Raw genomic sequence first — 22,558 nt, 5'->3', positions numbered from 1 at the left:
CGGGCGGAGGCGCCCTCGCCTTGCGGGTGCACCGGCCGCAGAGCGGCTCGGGTCGCCGCCTGCTGGACCCGGGCGCGTGGAGACGGGTGGGGGCGGTTTGCATGCGTGTTTGTCTGTGCGTCTGGCCGGGGACTGGGAAGGGACATGTGTGTTTGGGCTGTGCACTGTAGGGAGCTGGGTCTGCGCCTTTATGTCTGTTCCCTGAAGTGGGTGGAACGTTGGCCCGTTCCGGGAATGTTCCATGACGTGGTGCAGCCACAGGAAGGGGGTTAACGAGGGGCTCTCTGCCGCGGCGGCTCTGCCGGCTGGGATCGGAGCAGATGTGCTGCCCCTCCTCCTCCTCCTCTCTCACCTCCTTTCACCCCCACCCCCCGCCTTTCCATTCTGTGCGTCTGGTACTGGTAGGGGTGAGACAGGAAAACACTGCTGTGTATGTGCGTGTATGTGTGGCGGGTGGTGTGCGCGTGTGGTATGTCGTATTTAGTGGTGGGGTGGTGGGGGGACTCCGGATCAGCTCTGCTACCCCAGCTGTTATCACAGATCGGTGCGCTTTTATACGCATGTGCCTCCCGCGCTCTGTCCCTCTTACATAACACATCCAGTGCAGCAGAGGACGGGAGAAAATGCGACCCCAACCCTCCAAGCTCCAGTTAGGTGGGGGATAGGAGGTCGGGAAGTGCCCCTGGGTGTTGTCCTTCAGAGACTTCGCTCCCATCGTGGGGGAGTGGGGGAAGAAGGGAGGAAGGAGGGTTTCTTCAAGTAGCTCCTCACTCTCCAAAGCATCTAACTAAAAAGGACTGCAGGAACTAGTCCTTTCTAATGGGAAAGCTTTTTTACATGCGACGCCAAGGGAAAGTGGGCACTTTAACCTCGGAAGTGCGGAGACAAGAGAGGGTCCTGATTAAAGGCACTTGGCAAAATAATGTGTGCGTGCGTGGGTTGGGGGACACTGGAAACAGCTTGCAGGAGACCGGAGGAATCTTCTGATGATAGGTTTTACTGAAGGCCCTAGGACACCTGTAATGGCCTACAATTCACACAGGAAGCTGTGTGTGCAACTGACATTGCAGAACCCTTATTCTCTGCACAGTTATTTAGGCCTAAAATGAACATAGAAAGGCTTGCTTCCGGTGCTTTCATTATAATGGAAAATTTGAACTGATTTTTTTCTTTCCTTTTCTGCCGTTTAAAAATAACTCATTTTTACCTCCAAATAAATATAGGTACTCTCCCCCACCCCGAAGCTAGACCTCAGTAATTCACAGGGGAACTGTGTTTTTCTAGCATACTCAGAGCCCTACTCAAGGGCTATTGATTTTTCTCTTCGGTACAGTTGTTTCTTTTGTAGTGCATAATCAGGCCTAGAAATTACTTGAAATATTAATAAGATCCATTTTAATTAAATTTGCAATGATCTGTCCTCCTAGAAAAAGGCCATTTAACTTTATTAGATACATTTCCTCCAGTGATATGGTAATATTTGGTGATATTTGTCCTTCAGCAAACTAAGTTACTTTGAATATTTGTATGTATATTATATATATGTATGTTAGAATATACAAATGCCTGGTTGCTTTTTCACCTTGTAAGAGTGCCAAAGCAAAAATTAGACAAAGTAGACTATATAATGAATAGATTGAGTTTGATTTTTAGGATATAGGCCAAATAGTTTCTCAATACAGACATGCCCTGTATATGAGTAACGTGAATATCATTTTCATTATGAAGAGTAAATTTCTGAGGAACCTGAAGCAACCATGAGACCAGATGACAACTGTGCATTTTTATTTTGAGCCTAAAGGGATTTACCAATATCCTCTTAATGGCAGTGTGCTTCAAGTGTCATAATCCCCTTTGACCACTAGGTTTGAAAAATGCAGTATATTTCTTATATGCAGGAAAATATTGTATTACAATGGTGAATCTTTGGAAGATTATCTGAGACAGTTTCTTGCTTTGAGCTTAGGCAGGTACGAAAATGTGTTTATTGGTATCCATGTTTTTGTTATGAGAGAATGTGCTTTATGTGTTTACTAGAAGCTGCTTATATTTTTATAAAGGTATTTAAGAATAAATTGTGAGCTTGATTTGGGGGTGATTTGGGAAATAGCATATAAGTGATATTACCTGATTTTTAACCAGTTAGTTCCTTGTGAAAGTGTTTGCTAAAATGCCATGAAAATAGATAAACCATTTCTATATTTCTATAAAATGTGGAATGTGCACTGTTTACTATGTGTGTATTATCACTTAAGAAAATAATTCTGTTGGACCACATTAAAAGATTAACCAGCAGAATCATTTGATTGATCAAGCTGTTTTTACAGGAGGTGTGTTTACAAATGTCCTTGTTACTATGAAACCAAACAAGGGACAACTTATATGTAGGCGTTCCTTGCAGAATAATGGTGCATGTGTCTGCTTGAACTTTTGGCACATTGTCACTATTCAGAAAACCAGGGGTGAATCTTTTATGCTGGTTGAATTTAAAAGGAATCTTACTTAAAAATTTGCCGAAAATATTTTTTTTTTAAAAGCATGGCTCATTTCAACAATAGCAACAACGAATAACAAATATACTATTTGCGATGGTTTCAGATTTTTGAATGTTCACTTATTAGTGAGCAGAAGTTATTCTGAAAGCTTAAATATAGGAAAAGTAGTATTAAAGACCTAAAGAAAACGTTATTTGGCATGAGTGAAAGTTTAATTCATTAGGATATGAAATAATTTAATACCCGCTGTAGCAATTGTTATCATAAGAGAGAAGTGACTGGAGTTAACTTTGTATATGGCTATGGATCAAACAGGTTGCTAATCTCTTCTTTGTTACAAAGTCAACAGTTTTTACATTTGGTACATAGTCAGCTATCAGCAGAACACTGATGTTCTATGCATTAGCCCTGTAGGTGGAGAAATGGTTCACAGTTTAAATCTCCTCCAGACAATTTTAGTGATAGGTCTCTAGTTCCTGATGATATGCGAGTCAGAATTCATATTTTGGCTAAAACCTGGTATATAAGTGTTGTAACTTTTAAAGTGAATTGAGAGGAGCAGAGGAAGTTGCTAACTTAATAAACTATAGGTTTTAATAGGAAACTTCAAACCATCCAGCGTGTGTGGGTTTGCTGTAACCACTTAGGTAGAGCTTTCACTGCTGGTCAAAACTTCAGTGAGTCTTCAAGTGAGGGCTGACCTGTGATGCCTGTAGGCGTGGCAATGGTTAAGGCCATGTATGAACACACAGGATTGAAGGAAAAGAAGGAACTTTATGGAAATCAGGTTCTATAATTTAAAGGAAATTGTATGAGAAGTAATAATTATTTGCTATTTGCTCTTGATATTTGGTCATAGTGAAAAGCATTTTTACATTTAGGGCAACAAAAAGAGGTTGTAAATTAGTATTTGTAGCTGTGCGGTACTTTTAAGTAATTGGGAAAATATTTCAACACTTTATTATTGTGTCCCACTTCAGAATCTTCATGTAAAAGAGGGTAATACAGTTTACTTGGTCTGTGCAGTCTTTGACTTCTCTGACATGCACTATGGATACCGGTGTTAGATAAATGATACTGGTTTTACGACCCCATTTCAACTTGATTCAAAACTGCCTGATCTTTGGATCATTACTGTTCTGGGCCAAAGATGTGCTAATATATATATTTTTTAAGTTTATTTTGAATGAGAGAGACAGAGATCCCTACAGGGCCTTGCCACATGCCCTCCAGCCAGCCAGTAGCATGGGCATATTTACAGGTGTGCTACCTGGCATATTCAGGTCCACCAGGGAACTGAACCCAAGACCTTCCCATCATGCAGTATTGCCCTACTGCTTGTGCCACAATGATAATCTTACCATATACACCATTATGCATGATTTCATGTATTAACCATGACACTTGATCTGTGTTCATAACTTCAGATTTCTTGCAGGCTTAAAATTTGGTATCCAACTCCATAGACCTATTTGAAGAAAGTGCTCTGGAGGAAAGAAGAGATGAACATGATGTTTGTGTGTTAGAGGGCAATTCTGGGTAGAAAGCAGATGGGGTGTGACCTGTCACTTTTGGGTGTCAGGATGCTGCCTGTAGGTCAGGAAACACCCAGGAAACTTGTCACTCACATATAATCTTAGTTCTCTCTTTAGAATACTCAGACAGGTGCCTCGTCATGGTTGATCAATACAATTCATTCATCTAGTCACTCAACAGGTATTTCTATGGGTCAGGCCTTGTGCTAGACACAAAGTAGTAATGACTCAAACCAGGAAAGGGGCTCCTAATCCAATAGGGTTGACTCATAACATGGTGAACCTGTATATGTAGAACCACCTTTGTTTTTAGTGCTGTAGAAGAAACATAAAGTGATGTATATGGATCACTCTTGCCAGGGGGTAAAGAGTCTAAAAGAAAAAGGTGGGTGGGAAAGGGAGAGTGTTGTATGAAGAGGGAGCCGTCCAAATGCCCTGTGGGTGGGGGAGATACATTGTCTCTGGGATCTGACAGCAGCCAGTGGGGCTGGAGGGGCGATAACAAGAGATGATGCAAAGTGAGGCCAGACTAAGTGTTTCCCTTGAAGGCATGTTGATAGGCTTAAATAACAACCACTCTGGCAAATAGGGACACATTCTACCCCTACTTTTGGCCACATCATAGGCTGATCATTGGAGAGAGGACTTTGCAGGGCAGGACCTAGAAGCTGAAGAGGCTTCTGTAGAACACACACGGCTGTTTCCAGTGCTTGTACTTCATTTGAAAAAAGAATTACTTGTTTAATTTTATTTATCATCATTATTATTTTTAATTTGCTACAGTGCTTGTGCACTCACCAGAGACAGAGTGAGAGAGAGGGAGAGAGTGACAAAGCAAGTCGCCACAGGTCCAGGACTCAAACTGCAGTCAACCCCATGAGAATCCAGCACCTTAACCACCATCCCATCTGCTGGGCTCCTCATTTGTTTTTATCCTGGAAATTTTTTATTACTCTGTGTGTGCCAACTTCTGTTTGAGGGACTGACATGTTGGTTAGCAACTATTATCTATAAGCGTTTTTTTGTTTGTTTGTTTGTTCCTTTTTAAGGTTTAAGAATTCAAGTTAAAAAAAAAAAAAACCTTATGTGTTTCAATGAACTAAATTGGCCAGCATCATTGATTCAATTAACGAATAAGTACCAATTCAGAAGTCTTTACAAGGTCGCTGTGTGAAGTAACTGATCAATCTTTGGATCTCTGCATGAGCTGGATCTATGTTTCTAAACAACTAATGAAAGAGTGAAACATTCAATTGCCCAGATAATTTCTCTACATGATTGCAGGATCTTTGGAGAAATTTAGGTCTGATTTTTTTTTTTAATTATTATTTTTACTTTCCATAGGGGTCAATATAACATGAGAGAATGAAGGAGAAGAGTAGAAACAGATTAGGGAAAATAACATGTCTTTATTTGGTCAACTGTATCACTAACTGTACTTAATAGTTTGCTCGCTGTGTTATCCTTTGTATATTGTAGAAAATTAAACTTAGGTGGCAAAAGAAGTCAGTTTTATGTAGCAACTCCAAGGCTGGGTTCTGCAGTCAAACTGAGAGTAAATTAGGGAAAAGAATGATCATCTTCAAATTCATGAATTTCACGATTTAGAGAAGACATACTGCTTATTAATAAATTTTATTAAAACTTACAAGTGGGGGCCACCAGGGGGCAGGATGATTAAGGCTCTGGACTCCCTCACGAGATATCTTGGTTTGAGTCCTGGACCTAGCAGATTAAAAGTCATGCCGTGCATGTGTAGATTTGTGTCCAAAATCCTGAGAGGAGAGTGGAAGAAGCAGGAATGCGGCATGACTGTCCCCGTTAGGGGGTGGATTTCTCACTTTCCTTCTCTCTTTGTGTCTCTATCTCTCTCTGGTGAGCACATGCACCCTATGGTAAAAACTTAAAACAAACAAAGAATTTACTAGTCTCAGTAGAGAATAAATGGAGGCAGTTTTTTTCCAAATGGAGATTAGAGGATTTTATTGGGAGGAAGTAGTTTAAAACGATTGAAGGCCTTGAAGGTTGAGTAGAATTTCATTCAGTAAAGAGGGAAAGGAGGGGCTCAGCTTGCTCTGACCTGGAGTGGTGAGAGCATACAAGTAGTACCAGGGAAGAGGAGGAGTTAAGTAAGCCTGGGAAGGTACAAGCTTCTATAGCTCCTGTGGGGGGTCTAGGAGCCCTCCTGAGAAAGCTGGACTTCACTGAAGATCTTTGAGCCTAGGACCGAGCTATAAGAAGAAGATAATAAGGGGAAGGGTATTTCAGTGGCCAGGAGGCAGTTAGATTGCCCTAACATTCAAAACGGAAATAATGAAGATTGAGACTATTGCATAATAGTAGGAATAATTTCATTCTACTACTAGATTTCCTAAGAGCACCTTAAAAAATAACAGAGGGCAGCCCCTGGCCTAGTGGTTAAGCGAGGCAGTTCCCACAAGACCAAATTCAATTTGAGTCTTGGCCCTAGCAGCTTGAAAATCCCCAAATCCTGATGGGATGGAGAAATGGAGGAGCTAGGATTGTAGTGTGATCATGTTGCATTTCAGGCCCCCCCCCTCACCCCCACTTCTGTTTCTGTTTACCTCTGCCAAGCATATGCACCCTCTGGGACACACACACGTGTGCACACACATATGCACACACTGTCACACACACACAAAGAAACAAAGTGATTACATTATTTTGTTCAAGGGCTGACCTTTGTATTGAAGTGGTTAGAGAAGTGGTCAATTGCCATTCATACGAAAGCTGAATCTCACATGCTCAGTCATGGTTAGAGTCTTGGCCCTGGAGGCTTGGAAAACATGCTGAGGGGGTGTGAGTGTGTGTTCAGAGTCCTGACAGGATGGAGATATGGAGGAAGAAGGAAGGCGATGTCACTCACCCCACTGGAGGATTCTCTCTCTCTCTCTCTCTCTCTCTCTCTGTCTCCGGTGAGCACACATGCCTATGGCAATACAAAATAATGATGACATTTAAATTTTTTTCTTCAACATGGTCCGATGTATTTGGCATATTGTCCATTTAAACATTTTAAGTGAAGTACTGCCTTTTTTTTTTTTTTAACGTTTTGCCACAGGGTGCATGTGCTCCCTGGAGAGGGACAGAGAGAGTAACAGTGGGAGGGAAAGTGAGAAATTGCACCCACAAGGGGGATGGCCATCTGCAATCCTTCTCCTCTGTTCTCTTCCTTGGGATTTTGGGCATGCACGTGCATGTACCCAGTGTGATTTTCAAGCTGCTAGATCTGAGACTTGAACCTCAGTCATCCATGTAGGAGTCACCATACCTCCTACTGGCCCACTGCATAATTATTTTAACCTACTATGAACCTTGTTACTGCAAAAAATATTTATAAATATTAATAAACAAAGTTGATCATCAAACAGCACCAACTTTTAAAAATGTTTATACTGGGGCATAGTGGTTACGTCCCTGGTCTCCCACATGGCCGACCATGGTTTGAATCCTAGGCTCAGTGGTTTGAAACTCATGCTGGGTATGTATACATGCGTGCTCAAGATCCTGGGAGGAGAATGAAGAAGGAGTTGTGGCATGGCCATCCTCCCCGGGGGATGATTTCTCTTTCTCGCTCACCATCTCTGTCTCTGTCTGTCTCTCTCTGGTGAGCACATGTGCTGTGCATTAAAGCAGAAATCTCTTTTTATTTTTTTTTAAAGTTTATACTTAAAATTACAAGGTTCTTATATTTTTAGGTGTATATATACATTTTCATGGAAAAATAAAATCAAAGTTTGAGTTTATTTTGGTGCAAAAAATTAAAATCCATGCATAATTTTATAATTTTTTTCATACTACTTGTTTGTCACAAATTTTTTGAAGACCACGCTTATAAGAAATACATAGATATTCACTTAAAAATTAACTAGAGTACTTATTTTTCTTTTTTGCTATAAGGTGTGCGTGAGTTTACTGGAGAAAGAGAGAGAGGGAGGGAGAGAGAAAGTGAGAAATCACCCTCTAATAGCAATGGCCATGCTGGAATCTCTTCTCCATTTTCTTTTGGAATTTTAGGCATGTACACACACACACACACACACACACACACACACACACACTCAGAGTTATTTTTCAAGTCACTGGGTCCAGGACTTGAGCCGCTCAATTAGCTGAGATCAAGCTACTTAACTTCTGTGCCATCTTTTGGCTCCAGCATACTGCTTTTTAATTGATATCTAGTTATATCTAAATCATGAAAATATTGGACATAAAATGTAGTGTAGTGGATTTGAAATGCGATTCTTTGTTTGGCAAAGATTTATTTGGTGGTTTCATTTTCTCTGAAAAAAAAAAAAAAAAAAAAAAGACCACATCATCCGAGCTTTCATTATTTGCATGTGATAGATTCACTTGATTTCAGAAGCCAGCAAAAAGATGGGACTTTTGAAACTAGGCAGTAGACCACTGTAGATACACCTTTGTTTGCATTTGCTTAGGGATCTGTAAGCATGCATGTGTGTACAGGCATGAATGTATGCACATACCCATATACAGATCTTAGAAAATCATATGTGTTTAGTGAGAAAATTTTGATACTTTAAATACAGCATGCATTCTGATCCTGATAGTTACAACAAGTATTCTTTGAAAATGGAGATTATGCCTAATTCCATATAAAGAAGATTATAGGAAAGGTAATTTAAATTGTAAGTAGCTTTGTTCACTAAAATGCTAGATTCATTTGAGACAGTGTTTTATTTCTTTTGGAAGCCAGACAACTAGTTTAATAGTGTACATATGAAACGCTAATTTGGCTTGTTAATTGGATGCAATTAAATTGAGGTTATTTTATACTGCTTAATTGTCTGAAAATTACATGCGTTGCCATGCCTGTGTAATGTGGGGCAAAAGCCAGGGCTGAAGCTGGAGTGGGGGGAGGGGAAGACGTAAGGTTTAGTCCTGTCTTTGCAATTAACTTTCTGTGAAAACTTGGAAACCAGACATGGAAGCTCTCCGGACCTCATTTGGAAATGGAAGAGGTTGGAACAGATGGCTTCTGAAGCCTCGTCCAACTCGTGTTCTATCAGTTTATAAATTCTACTTTGTAGTTACAGAGAATGCAATGTCATTATATTCTGTAATTATGGTATTACAAGGATGAACTAAACACTTACAAAAATCAGCACAGTGCCAATTTAGTAAATCCGTTAGAAGGAAGGGAATCTAGGCTTAAAGAGCGTTTACCTTGGGCGGGACCCTTCCCCAGGCACTGTCTCATACATCAACTCTCTCAGCCCTCATAACCACCCTTGAGAAAATCTGGTATTTTTATTTTCGTGTTTGCACTTAAGGGAACTTAAGATGTAGAATGGTTACCTGTTTTCTGCAAGGACTCTCTACTTTGATAGTGATTGATGTGTTGTAGTAGGATTTCAACTCAGGGCTATTGGACTCCTAAAACAATTGGTCTTTTTGTGATTCCACATAGTGTTTATTATTTAAGATACTAGAAAACATTGCTAACCACATCTCTCTCTTAGTGCAATGTTTCCCCTACCAGTATAGGTTTGTGTACCAGTGACATAGAAAGGTAGCCTAGGTAGGGGTTCAAATCTGGGTCTGAAGTCAGACAGAACCGATTCTAGCTCCATCTCCAGCTGGGTGAATTTAGGAGAGAATCATGTGTTTCCTCGAGGTTACAAAATGAGGATAATATCTATTCAAGAGTCGTTGTGAAATGTTTATGAGGATGTGTGTGTGTGTGTGTGTGTGTGTGTGTGTGTCTCAGCACATAGTAAGTGTTTAACATCTTCCTGGTGGCTATGATTATTACTAAGAAGGGATTAGACCCAAAGAAAAACACAAAGAACTCTAATTGTTGTGACAGTTAATTATTACTTAAACATTTCCAAATGATACATTAAATTCTTGGTTGAAATGACTTAAGAAACAATGTCAGAATACGCTTAATTTTCAGCCAATAGAAATATCCATTAAAATCTGAGGTGTTTCTCAGCTCAGCCAGTGCTACACGGATGAAGTGACAATTCTCTGGTTCTCTGTGGATAATCATTCTGGAGTTTTTGGTCTAAAAATAGCCTTGGAGCCTGAATTACCCAACTTAAATTTCTATGTAAATCACAAGAGCCAGAGAACCAATGTTTACTTGTGGAGCCTTGGGCCTCCTTAGGAGGCACTACTGGGGTGTTCCTGACACTGCTGACTTTAAAAAAAAAAAAACATTTATTAATTCAACTGAGACTTATTAAGTACCCCTTTCAAGAAAAGGTGCTGTTCTAAACTGGGAATTCATCATTAGACAAAATAGTAAGAAAAATCCTTGCCCTCATAGAGTTTGCATTCTAGTAGACTAATTTAGGAACTTTCATGGCAAATTCATTCACTGTATTACTTTGCAGTGTTTTCAGGAATTCCTAACATTTATCGTGGGTCTCCTTTAATCCAAATCACAGTGAAAGAAGCAAAGCAAGACTTTAATCCACTAATGGAATATCTTATTGTATATATAATACATGTATGTGTGTATATATATATGATATATAATGTATGTATGTCTCTATTATATGTTATATATCACTATATGTGTATATCACTTTATATATTTTATATATATGGGTGTGTGTATGTGTGTATATATATATATGTATATATATACTATAAAACTATATATATAGCAAGGTAGCTTTGGAGGAAAAACTGTTTTTATCCAACTGGATATCATGGCACTAGTTCTTTGCTTTTACTTCTAAATTCCTTTTTAAAAATATATATTTTTTTAATTTCATGAAAGAAAGAGAGCGAGCGAACAAGATACGACATTCCCAACAGGGCTTTGTTTTGTTTTGTTTTTCTGCTGTAGAGAGTATATGCTTGCCAGAAAGAGAGAGAGGGGGGAAAAGTGAGAAGTCACCCCAGAAAGGACTGCCACAGTCCTTTTTTTCTCCATTCTCCTACTAGGATTTTGGCCATGCATGTGTACATGCCTGGCATGATTTTCGAGCCACTGAGTCTGGCCAACTGCGATTGGCCATGTGGGGATCCAGCACCCTCACCACCATGCCACCAGCACCCTCACCACGATGCCACCTGCTGGACTCCCCAGCAACAAGATGTAGCAACTGACTCATCCTCAGCCAGTCTGGGCAATGGGCATATGTGTGCCCGACATAGTCAGGGAGGTCTCCAGACGAAAAATCAGTACTTGCTTATGTGGGTCTGCATAGCAGTGTTGCTTTTTATTGCTGGGTCACTATCAGGTCCCTTAAATTCCTTTTCATGTTTTAGTGTTAAAGCCTCTCACACCCATAGATCAAGTCCTGGCTGTATTCTTCGTGGAGAATTTAACGACGACAACAACAACAATAACAAACAAAAACAACAAAAAAGGGACCAGCAGATGGCATAATAGTTATATTGTTGAACTCCCATGTGGTCAACTGTGGTTTGAGTCCCAGACCTGGCAGCTTGAAATTGACACTAGGCGTGAATGTGTGCATGCCCAAAATCCTGAGAGGAGAATGGAGGAGAAGGGATTGTGGCATGGCTATCCCCACTGGGGGAGTGATTTCTTGCTTTGTGTCTTTCTGTCTCTTCGGCAAGTACATGTGCTCTATAGCAAAAATCTCTATTAACAAAAAATATTTACAAATGGCATATGTTATTATAAATGCATTTATGAATTTATTAAAGTGAAAAAGTTACCACAAATTACATTTGGAATGTATACTTTTAATCCTATTTAAATGAATTTTTTCTTTTTACTGATAATTCTTGTTAATAAAATGCCCTAGTGGAGTAAGATGGTTTACCCTTTCACAAAAGTGTGCTAAACACAGTATATGACATACAGTGGGCATGCACTGGATATTTGATGTATCCAATTCTCTATGATATGAGTTATAATTCAGAAGAAGCATACCAGTAGGTGGTGCAGTGGTTAAGGCTCTCCACTCTCACTTGGGACACTACAGTTCCAGTTCCGGACCTGGTGACTTGAAACACACACACACACACACACACACACACACACACGCTGGGCATGTGTGTCCAAAATCCCAGGAGGAGACTGGAGGAGAAGGGATTGTGGTGTGGCTGTCCCCCTGGGAGGTTATTTCTCAATTTCCTTCTCACTGTTTCTTTGGCTAGTGCATGCACCCTATGGCAAAAATTTAAAAACAAAAAAGAGCTGGCAGGTGGTTTAGTAGTTAAAGCTCTGGACACCTATATGGCTGACTGCGATTTGAGTCTTAGGCCTGGTAGCTTGTTTTCCCATTTTCCTTCTCTTCTCCCCCTACCCTTCATATCTCTCTGGTCAAATTAATAATAATAATAATAATAATAATAATGAAATGATAAATAATTCTTAGAAAAAAAGAAACATACATTCAAAATGGTAAAGAAAGATATTTTCTCACTGTCAAATTGGGACTCATCAGAAGCAAAAGAAAAAACTCAAAGGGCTTAAAGAAAATCCTAGCTAGTCTTTGCTTCAATAGCTAGAGTCCATCCATCTGCTTACATTTTGGTGCTTCTTGCCATATTAATCTTACTAGAAGTCTTATGGGAAACAATTGTGTTGACCTGTCGACCCAGCAGTCATCATCCCCACTTAACAGACACAGGGCTTTCCTGGCTACAAACTTCCTATTTGTTATCCCAACAAGTGAACAGACAGTGCCATCTTGAGATGTTGTTTTCCTACAGTTGGTTTAGGAAGTTTATTCATCAAGAATAGCTTTCTTTGGATTTATTTCGCTCAACGAACTCTGAGAAGGAAAGCCCTGTGAAGGTTGCCATTGCTTATGGGCATCAGTTTGGGCAAGAGTTGTTTCTTGGTGGGCCTGCTTGGATAAATTAGGCCTACAGGAGGGTGTGTATTCCTTTCCTCCATTAAACCTCCCTGCTCGGTGGTGGCAAAGGAAAATGAAGGAGGATAGGATCTACGGGTGAAACTGTTTCCTCTCTTGCAAAGCTAGTGATGAAATCCTCTGTTGTTGCAGCTCAGCAGCCTCCCATGGGACAGTCCTGATGGCTGTCTCAACACTTGATGGATGGGTCATGAAAAGTTCAGCTTCTAATTATCCATGGAACAATAATCAAAATTCATTTTCTCTCTTTTATTTTGCTTACACATTGAACAATCTTGATTTCTTTAAGCAAGAGAAACGATCCAGGGTTGTAAACATTCAGTTTATTTATTGACTGACATGGCTGTCAGTAGCCATGTGTAAAAGTTTATGTTGGGAGAAATGTAGACTTTTTTTTGGATAAAAGGAGGGTATCAGATATCATTTTTGCTACGGTTGTGAGAGTGGAGTCATTGAATAGAAGCGCTATAGAAGACATCAGAATGGATGGCTCTAAACCCTGACCTCTCTAGTTTATTGCTTGCCTCATTATTGATTTTCAGAATGATTCAGGTCAACCGACTGTACCTACATTCTTCTTCATTTCTTCATCTGCAAAACTGATGCATTGTTTATAGCACTACCCTACCTCTTGGGAATAGTACAGGGTAACAAGAGAATTGGAGTGGCTATTTTTAGTGTGTGAAGCAACACTAAGTTTTGAGAATAATTCAATTGTTGAAAAAAAAATCTGATTCACAGCAGTACATTTGTGACAAGGGTTAGGAGAGTGTTCTTGAGATAACTGATTGATATTGGTGAAATTTATTACGGGCACATGTCATTGTTTTCGGAAAGATACTGATCAGCAAGCAGCCCCATAGCTGATAATAGCTGGAGATGGACTTAACATTTTGTGTAAGCCACCAATGCACACATGTAAAAAAAATATTGAGATAGTTACATTTCTTATTCAAGCAAAAGAAAAGGACTCCAAAGACATTTGTATTTCAGGTTTTAATCTGTTTATTTATTCAAACGACCTCAGTAGTATTCGTGATGAACTTGGTGCCCAAATTTAATCAAGTGTAGCTTTTAAAATGGGCCAAGTGGCTGAGAATATTCTGAGTGACCTTTTAAAATAAATCACCTGACAATATGGAATACAGCAAATAATTGGATGCTAAGGGTGGAGATTAGATTTTCAAATGGATAAACTCCAGATTGGTTCAGTCATCAGTTGATTTTTGGCTGTGTTTGGTAGGAGTTGGATAATAAATATCATGAAGCCTGAAAATGGTCATGATAGATATTAACAGCTGATTTGGAATACATTTACATCTTAGCAACTAATCCTACGAGTTGATATTTGAAGAATTTGTCCTGATAACTTGACTTTCTTTTCCTGTATTCTTATGGGTGATACAGGCTGGAAGCAATGTAAGCAAATGGAAGACATTTTAAGATGCATAACATGATTGACATAGCTTTGAAGCCCACGATGATTATATTCACTCTTCTTAAAGCTGTAAGATCAAAAGATGCTGAACAGTGGACCTAAGATGTGTGATTTCCTTTGAGCCAACTGGCTTTGGTTTAAATTTCATATGACAATTTTAAGTATACCACATATTTGTATAAATCAAGCTACTGTCTTATTTGTACTTGACATGCAAGCATTGCTAAAAATTGAGGCAGAGAGGGCGAGGGATGAAGACACAGGGTTTTGAGGGTCTTTTGGAATATGCCAGTGACCTTCCTTATTCTGCGTACCTTTTTCCTAGTGCTTTTCTTTTTCTAGGTGGATCAGGTCTTGGTTTTGAGCAGGCTGCTCCTTGGGTTCCAGATATATTTTGTGAGATATCCTTCCTTTCACATGATGCAGTTGGTCGTACTGCAGTGATGACTCGTGTAGGACTTCTCTTAAAGTGACTAATTAAAATTACATTAAATTCTCAGGTGTAGGGTTTGATGTATTGATTTTGTTTTATCCACTGATGATAGGATACGTGGCAGTGTGAAGTCTGTCATAGAATTTTAGGTTCAGGCACTGCCATCAGAGGCATCGTTTAGTCCTCAACTAAGCAAGAAATCACTCAGCACAAATCACAAAGGACTACTTTTATTCAGTCATTATTTAAACAACTTCTTTCTTAGGGAGAGCTATTCCACTCTTGGACATTTCTGATTATCAGTGGTTGAGCCCTCTGTAACTACCCAGAAAATTTACTCATTGTTTTGCATGACAATCTTACAATATTTAAAGATAGCAATCAAATTCACTTGAAGTTTTCTTTCCTTCAGGCTAAATAATCTACTTCCTTCAACTAGACCACATGTGATATAATTTACTTTTATTTGATTAATTTCTCCAGGGATCAGGTTGTTTTGCGTGTATGTGTTCGTGTGTGTGTGTGTGTGTGTGTGTGTGTGTGTGTGAGTGAATCCTGAAAAATAAATCGTTTACATTTACTTAGTTTTCAAAAGACAACAGCCTTTTACCAGCTGGTTCAGAAGTGTTTGCTGAAACCTTTTAGTTAGTATTACTAGTATAACTAGAACAGAGTAGGAAAAATAAATCGTTTACATTTACTTAGTTTTCAAAAGACAACAGCCTTTTACCAGCTGGTTCAGAAGTGTTTGCTGAAACCTTTTAGTTAGTATTACTAGTATAACTAGAACAGAGTAGGAATTAGCAATGCAATACAAATTGATTTTATCAAATGTAAACATTGAGATTCTGGTATATATAACATATGGGAATATAAAATACAATCTAAGTAAAATATAAAATACAAAGAAGAATGTTTCACATCACAGAGAGGCATGTACTAAGTATGTAAGAGGTGCAGGCCAGCAGGTGGCATCGTGGTTAAGGTGCCGGATTCCCAATGGCTGACTCCACAGTTTAATCCTGCACCTGACTGTTTGAAAAAAAACATGCTGGATGTGTATGCATGCATGTCCAAAATTCCAGAAGGAGAAAGGGATTGAGGTGGTGTGGCTAGGGCCCTTTGGGAATGGTTTCTCACTTCCTTCTTTCTGTCTTTCTTTGTCCCCAGTGAGAGCATGCCTTATGGCAAATATCTAGAAGGGAAAAAAGGTACAAAATCACTCCAAGCCGAGAAATCAGGAGAGATTTCATGGGAGGAAGGGATGCTTTAGCTAGGCTAGAATTTTGATAGCCAAAATGCACAAACATACCATTGTGAGAAAGTGTCAAAAATGTTTTCAGAAAAGTGTCTGTTTTGAGAGCAGCGTAAAATGCATATTAAATGAATGTTAGTAAAAATGTTATGTTGGGTAATTATCTAATGACTTATATTCCAGATTAGCAATTTTGACTTAAAATGGTAATAGTAATACTACATTGAGAGTTTGGTCCCTGAAGTTGGCAATTCTATAACTTTATAATTGCAGTTAAATAAAATGAAGCAAATAAAAGATAAGTATATGAAAATTTCTATGTAGAAAATTGAATTGCATCTACAAATAGCACAAAGTACATATATATATATAAGGAGACTTCAAAAAGTTTATGTGAAAAATTAGAATTAAGGTATGAGTTTATTTTGGTACAAACAATTTTGAAATTTATGCATAGGCTTTTCATAATGTACATTTTCCACAAACTTTTCCCCCTCGGTTTATTTTATTGGTAAGAGAGAATATATGTGAGCAAGAGAGAACAAGAAAGAGACAGACAGAGACATTCAACTTCTTCAGGTCTTCTCATGTCACCATTCCTTTCACCTAGCCTTCCAGGTCATCAGGGTCTTGGCCAGGCCCAGTGCATTTCAGCTGACCAGAGATCTGAACTGTGGTTGCCCCGTGGCTTCCAGGGCTGCAATTTTCTTTGTTACTGTCTGTGCCATCTAGCTTTGGGCCTCCATGAACTTTTGGAAGACTGCTCATGTAAGACATATCGGATTCCCAATGGCTGACTCCACAGTTTAATCCTGCACCTGACTGTTTGAAAAAAAACATGCTGGATGTGTATGCATGCATGTCCAAAATTCCAGAAGGAGAAAGGGATTGAGGTGGTGTGGCTAGGGCCCTTTGGGAATGGTTTCTCACTTCCTTCTTTCTGTCTTTCTTTGTCCCCAGTGAGAGCATGCCTTATGGCAAATATCTAGAAGGGAAAAAAGGTACAAAATCACTCCAAGCCGAGAAATCAGGAGAGATTTCATGGGAGGAAGGGATGCTTTAGCTAGGCTAGAATTTTGATAGCCAAAATGCACAAACATACCATTGTGAGAAAGTGTCAAAAATGTTTTCAGAAAAGTGTCTGTTTTGAGAGCAGCGTAAAATGCATATTAAATGAATGTTAGTAAAAATGTTATGTTGGGTAATTATCTAATGACTTATATTCCAGATTAGCAATTTTGACTTAAAATGGTAATAGTAATACTACATTGAGAGTTTGGTCCCTGAAGTTGGCAATTCTATAACTTTATAATTGCAGTTAAATAAAATGAAGCAAATAAAAGATAAGTATATGAAAATTTCTATGTAGAAAATTGAATTGCATCTACAAATAGCACAAAGTACATATATATATATAAGGAGACTTCAAAAAGTTTATGTGAAAAATTAGAATTAAGGTATGAGTTTATTTTGGTACAAACAATTTTGAAATTTATGCATAGGCTTTTCATAATGTACATTTTCCACAAACTTTTCCCCCTCGGTTTATTTTATTGGTAAGAGAGAATATATGTGAGCAAGAGAGAACAAGAAAGAGACAGACAGAGACATTCAACTTCTTCAGGTCTTCTCATGTCACCATTCCTTTCACCTAGCCTTCCAGGTCATCAGGGTCTTGGCCAGGCCCAGTGCATTTCAGCTGACCAGAGATCTGAACTGTGGTTGCCCCGTGGCTTCCAGGGCTGCAATTTTCTTTGTTACTGTCTGTGCCATCTAGCTTTGGGCCTCCATGAACTTTTGGAAGACTGCTCATGTAAGACATATTGGGGTTGAACTGGCATATTGTTATATATCATCCTTTGTCCTAGAAACCCAACAATCTCAAGAATAATGACCTTAGTCATAAAGGTAAAGTGAATATATTGCTGGTCTACATAAATGTTACAGTCATACCTATACCAGTTAGATATACTCATTTGACTTCTTACCTTTTGCCCATATAAATGACATACCATACTGATTCTAGGCTTAGCTCAAGTTATTGAGATAAGTAAATTAAATGAACCTTTTTCAATTTATTTTTTTCTATTAATTAAAAATAAAGATATGTGGGACCAGCGGGTGGCGTGGTGGTTGAGGTGCTGGACTCCCACATGGCCAACCGCGGTTTGAGTCCCAGACTTGGCAGCTTGCTTTCTTCCTTTCCCTCTCGTGCTCTCTCTGTCTCTCTCTGGTCAAATTAAAATGAATGAATGAATAAAAATAAATAAATAATTTTTAAAAATAAAAAGAAAGATATGCAATGTTGGGAAATACAGTTGTATACATTATAGAGAAGAATGTCATCTGTGTAGTACCTGATAATATGCGAAGAATTTTGTTGCATCTTAATAATAATTATATTCTTACTTGAGATTCATCATTAGACTGCCTTTGACATCCATAAGACTATTCTCTTCTTTGAATTTACCCATACAGATTGCTTATTAATCCACATAGTGAATAATAAAAGAAGGAGAATATTTAAATAGGCACCTATTCCATAGAGCAAGTACACCTGTATGCACAAGTGATATATCAGATGAAAACCGAAAGCTGATAAGTAGCTGATAAGTATGTTACTAAAATAAAAGATAATAGTTCTTGAATGGGTACTTTAGTTGTTATGGAAATAAACATTTTAAGATTTAGTAGTAATCACACTTTTAGGTTCTGAAGAAGTAAACAAAACTTGGTGAGCGACTAGGAGAGAATAAAAATACTGTTATACTGAAATAATATACTGTTCATTAGTTTCCAGATTTACTTTAATGCATGTGAGAACACTGATGTTTCAGTAACATGCTTGATTGTAGTCTGTCAGAGCACTTACTGTTACTTAGATTTTATGGAAGACCTATTCTGAAGTATTAAATATAGATGGAGGTTGAAAAAGAACGTATGCTTTTAAACACTTGAGTACTATGTAAATATATCTCCATTTGGGGAATCTAGACTTCTGCATTGTGCCTGAAAGCTACAGGATGATGTGATCCTCTTTTCTAATTATTGTGTAGGGGAGAGAATGAATAATCCTTGAGCCACCTTTAGGTCATGGGACATCTTAGTTATAGAGACTGTACTTTGTTTACTAATCCAGCCTTGAAGGGATCAAGGCACTAATGATTTGTGCTGGGGGCCACTTGCTGAAGAGAAGGTTATAGGTTTTGGGGCAGTCATTGGGCATGGAAAATCTAAAGGTGAAAAAGAGTCCTATTGGAACCAGAGATTATGAAGCATGTAAGTAGGTAGGTTTTTCATGAAAGAATCATTTACTCACATGTATTTGTGTGTATGTGTACATGTGTGTAACACACTTCTCTCTTCCGTCCCATTCCCATCTGTTTGCCCAGTGAGCTCTCTTCTTTTGGCAGTGTTTCAGCTATTTAATTTTGAGCTGGACTTTGACTTGGGGAAGTACTGGCTATAACAGACAGATACAGTCATACAGTGTAGAATAGAAATAGGATGTGGACCTTGGAAAAAAGAGGGCCCTCATGATTTTGTCATTGCATTTCTCAAGAGCCAGTTTTCTGGGGGGAAAACAAAAACAAAAATAAACACACACCCCTCCCCCCCGAAAAACTAATGATTTTTGAATGCTCATTTGAGAAGACTGTTACTAACTTTAGCTATTGTGAAGGAAGACCAAAATCTTTGTGTGCCCTTCTGAATATTTTTAGACAAGAAGCCAGCTTGTAAAACACAGACTAGTTAAATGAAAGACTTTTCAAAGTCTAAGAATATGTGAAACCTCTTGAGATAGAGAACTGGAATCTCAGAAGCATGGAGACCCAAATATCATAATTACAACTTACTATTACTCTCATAACTACACATCAAAATGAAACCAATCCTGAATTAAATAGTGAGTTTTAAAAGGAATAACCTGGGAAACTTCAAGTTTCAATCTTCTTCGTTGACTGACATGACAATATATCTGATTAAGTTGGCTTTCTGTAGTCTCCTAATGGACTTTAAATCACAAAACTAGAACATTAAGTTTTTTTTCTTCATTGTCTAAAGAGTAAATATAATGAAAAACTGTCCTCTATAATGAAAAAGTACATTCTGCAAAACATCCTTTTATCCTCACAGTTTATTTGTTCTCTGTCACGATGTAAAAAAATCTATGTGAAATACCAACAGGGACTTGAAGAACTCATAGTTTATTGTTCTGGTTTGTATTTTCAATGATGTATTTATTCACAAATTGATTTTATTGCTATCATACTGGTCTTTATATCCTTGGTCTATATTATATTTATAGTAATACTGATTTCATTTAGTCTATACTTAGGGTTATAGAACAGAACAAAGTTTAGCCATCTCTCTCTCTCTAGTTCTTTCCAAGTGCCATTGTCAGCAGCTAAGTAGTAGTCAGAGCATGAACTTTGAATAATCTCTTCATTGAGCTTAGACCGTCTAGGCAGTCTCATAGTTTATGGAATATTAATGATACGTCATTGACACATGATTTGTAGGAAGAAATAAAACTATGCTTGAATTAAAAACATAGGAAACACTGCATAGGTGAAATGGATAAAGAAACGATTGATATGAGGGATAAAAGAAGGTATAGAGTTCCCATATAGTTTACTTCCTGTTCCCACATACCCACAGCCTTCCCACTCCCAAAATCTTGTACCAGAGTGGTACATTCATTATAATCCAAGATCTTGCACTGACACTGCATGATTACTCAAGCCCATAGTTGACAGTATGTAAAACTAAGTATTTTAATTCATGCCCTGTTGTGAAACATTGCTTAATTTGGATGTGAGAGATGTTGGCATGGTATGACATATGTTACACTAATTTACCACAAGGAGGACAGAATCTCTAATTTGTTTTGTAATTGCCAGTTTATCTCATTAACCAATGAAGTGGAACTATTTCAATTTTTATTTCAAAATGATTATAAGGTACCTCATGGTCTTGTTTTTTAACCATTAACCTTAAACCACTGTGCCTCTGGAATTATGCATGGTTATAATGTGGTTTACTGTTTGAAACAAAGTGGAGGGCTGGAAATGTAGGTAAAAAAAAAACCCAGTAAAAGTCACTTTATAAAAATTTGGATGGGTAATTTCCATTTTAAAACATTCTGGCCAAATGTTTGTTTGCTATTAAAGTGGATATGTATAAGATCAAGAGATTTATTAATAAATTCTGATTCTCTCTCTTTTATTTTTTATTTAATTAATTAATTTTTTGGAGAGGTTTTTGCTATAGGGTGCATGTGCTCACCAGACAGAGAGAGACATAGAGACAGAAAGCGAGAAATCACCCTCCAGGGGGGATGGGCACGCCACAATGCCTTCTCTTCCATTCTCCTCTCGGGATCTTGGGCACGCACACACATGTGCCCGGCGTGAGTTTTAAGCCACCGAGTCCGGGATGCGAACCGCCGTCGACTACGTGGGAGTCCAGCGACATAGCCATTACGCTAACTGCTGGTTCCCTCTTTTATTTTTTTTTAATGTTGGTATAGGGCACATGTGGTTGCTGGAGAGAGCTGTAGACATACAGAGAGAGGGAGAGTGAGAAAGCACACCCTCACCCCCATGGCCACACTGCAAGCTCTGCTCTTCCACTCTCCTCTCAGGATTTTGGGCAGCAGGCAGGCACATGTGCTGGGCATGATTTTTCAAGCAGCTGATCCAGGACTCGAACTGCTGTTGGCCATGTGTGATCCAACTGCCTTAACCTTTGAACCACCAAAATTCCTGATTTCTTTTTCTTTTCTTTCCTGTTTTCTTCTTTCTCTTTCTCTCTTTTTAAAATATATTAGGTAGTTTGTATGTTGTGTAGTGGGCGTTTTTAATCATGAAAACATACAAAATAAAACATACAAAATATGCTTTTAGAAACATCTATGGGGGCTCCTTGCCTTTTTTGGCCTCACTGCAGCAGTGCAGTGCAGAAATGTTCTCTTTCCTCTCTCAGATCTGACAATGACTTCAGGAATCCGTAACTGGAGAGGAGACAGAAAACGAGGAGAAAACATAACTGCAACAGCAGCACAAGTGATTTTTCACTTCTGATGATTTAAAAATAATCCTGATGGAAAAGAGAGTCATCTTTAGAGAATTCACGTTCACAATTAAGCTAACAAACTTGCTCAGGGAAAGTACGTCTTTCGAGCACCTGGGAACGCATGCCTTTTCCTAGCACTGGGAAATACAGGGGTGCATGAGGGCGACCCCCCAGTAATTACGCTGGATTTCCCCCTGAAGGAAGAGCAGCCTCTCCTTGGCATAACCAGTGCCCGCCCAGGGGGGCTGCGCCTGGCTCTTAGGTCCCTGAGGCGCTGGGGGTCTGGCAGGAGACGGGAGTCCTGGCTGCTTGCCCTGGAAGTGGCTGAACTTTGGCCCCGCTCCGCTGACACCCGAGGGAGTATGAATGCAGTGACGTCGCCGCCGCTTTCAGCTGCACAACAGGAAATGCTCTCGGCCTCCCCCCTTCCTGCCGGAGAAAGTGGGGCTCTCTGCTCCCAGTGGCTGGCGCA

At 39.0% G+C, this 22,558-nt stretch overlaps 1 protein-coding gene across 4 annotated transcripts in view; it reads left to right on the top strand.

Moving 5' to 3' along the window:
* Window positions 1-22,558, top strand: part of HIVEP2 (HIVEP zinc finger 2) — a 225,338-nt gene that overhangs the window by 799 nt on the left and 201,981 nt on the right. The gene's annotated exons all lie outside the window — the stretch shown is intronic.

This window comes from Tupaia chinensis, unplaced genomic scaffold (genome assembly GCF_000334495.1).
Source record: "Tupaia chinensis unplaced genomic scaffold, TupChi_1.0 Scaffold000313_1, whole genome shotgun sequence".
NCBI lineage: Eukaryota > Metazoa > Chordata > Mammalia > Scandentia > Tupaiidae > Tupaia > Tupaia belangeri.
This window is presented reverse-complemented; position numbering and strand designations above follow the sequence as displayed.